Consider the following 2,195-nt stretch of genomic DNA (forward strand, 5'->3'; position numbering starts at 1 on the left):
TGAATATGAAAGCCCTAGCTCCAACCATTCTAAACTTATGCCCAAGGTTAAAGTTTGTTTTTTTTTTAAAGCGGATCGAACTCCAAGGTCAGAAAGTCAAAAATGTTTGAACCTGAGGAAAGATCTTATCACAAGGAATACACAAAAATAAAGTATGAAAGACCTAGCACCAACCGTTCAAAAGTTATTGCCAAGGTTAAAGTTTGGTAAAGTTTTTTTTTCAAAATGGGGGTAAAACTCCAAGGTCAAGAGGTGAATATGTTAGCCCCATAGAAAGGTCTTGTTACAAGAAATACGAAAGCCATAGCTTCAACTAATCAAAAGTTTTAAGCTTTGATGGTAGGGCGCTCGCTTTGTGATCGGGAGGCCCGGGTTCGATTCTCGTTCGCCGTGCCGCGTCAAACCTAAGACGTATAAACATAGGTAGTGACTGTTCCTTCGCCAAGCGAAGTGAAGTCACTGTTTTTCGGATGAGACCTTTAAAACCGAGGTCCAGTGTTACGGTTGTCGTTGGCACGATAAAGAACCCTCACTGCTCAATGGCCCTGAGTGCCGAGTAAAGGTCTAAAGAACAAGGTACGGTTTCAATACAAATGTTGCCCTGTGTTTTTCTTTAAAAATAAAAGTGATGTAAAAAATTAAAACTCATGCTTTTTGAATTATTGAAATTCCATGCAGAAAGATCATACAAATCTTTTTTCTCACATGACCTTCCAAATGCTAATTGTGACGTCATAAACTTGTGCATTTTCCTGTATTTTCTTAAAAAGTTGCAGAAGACATCAATTTTCAATGGAATTTTCTTTCAGATAATATTGTCCACAGGCATCGCCCACAAAGATTTTGAGATATGTGATTTTTCAAAAAATTTTACACAACATATCTAAAAATTAACGTGGGCGACGGCTGTGGACACTATTTTCTTAAGGAAAATAACCCTTGAAATGGGTCATTTTGAGGCTTTTCTGTTTAAAATAGAGAAATGCATCTAATTAATGACGTCATATATCCAGAATGGTATTCCATCATACTATATTCTTTCCTGATTTATTACAGTCATATATTCAACTAATATTTAAGCCAGTTTCAAAACTTTTTGAAAACATTGAATTTTGGCACAATAAAGCTAAAACCATACCTTCTTCTTTGAAACCCTTCACCGGCATAATACGGTGACGTCTCTATATGAGTGAAAAATTCTCGAATGGGACGATAAACAACACACAATCAATCAATCAATGTAAGCTTTGAAGGTTAACGTTTTACGGACAGACAACAGTTTGACCCACTTTTGCAAAAAATTTACCAAACTTAATCTTGGCTTTTGAACGGTTAGTTCTAAGACTTTTATATTTCAAAAGTGTATTTCTTGTGACAAAACCTTTCCTTTGGCACCAATAATTTTGACCCTTTGACCTTGACCCTGGCGTTTGACTTACTTTTGAAAAACTTTAATTTTTTCATAACATTTGAACCGTTTTTGTCAGGGCTTTTATATTTTACAGGTATTTCTTTGGGTACCAACATTGACATTGAAAAACTTTAACCTTGGCCAAATTTTCTGAATGGTTAATATAAGGGCTTTCATATTTCACATTTGTATTCCTTGTGACCTTTTCTTTCAGTACCAACATATTTGAACTCTTGACCTTGGGGTTTGACCTTTATATGAAAAACTATAACCTTGGCTTTGAGCTGCCATATGGAGGCATCCGTGTTTTCCAAAACAAATCTTGTTTTTCTTACCATAGTTATTTTTCTTGAACCCAAGAATGTCAGGTGCATAGAAAATAAATGAAACAAGGATTGTCATTTATTTTACAATTAAATGACATCAACATATGTATAAAATTTATGAAATACTAAGCAAACCTCACACACTGATTTTCAACAAAGATGAACAGATTTGATTATTGGTCAATTTAAACATTTTCAAAGTAATTTTATAATTATCTAGGAATACCTAGATATAAAAATCAGGTGAATCGCCATGACTTTTGACCTTGACATTCAGATTGAAGTCTGTTCCTAGGATCAGAATTGCTTTCATTGGCAATGTCTGAAGAATGAAAATAAAGAAAAACACTTATTATATTTCACTTTTCATTTTAATTGTAAACTATGTTATATGAACAAATATGGAAAACATTAAAATAATTATCACAGATAAGACAACATTAAAAAAAAAAGCTTAA

This window comes from Saccostrea echinata, unplaced genomic scaffold, assembly GCF_033153115.1.
Source record: "Saccostrea echinata isolate AGI-Se365-2 ecotype Australia unplaced genomic scaffold, CSIRO_AGI_Sech_v1 ptg000023l, whole genome shotgun sequence".
Classification (NCBI taxonomy): domain Eukaryota; kingdom Metazoa; phylum Mollusca; class Bivalvia; order Ostreida; family Ostreidae; genus Saccostrea; species Saccostrea echinata.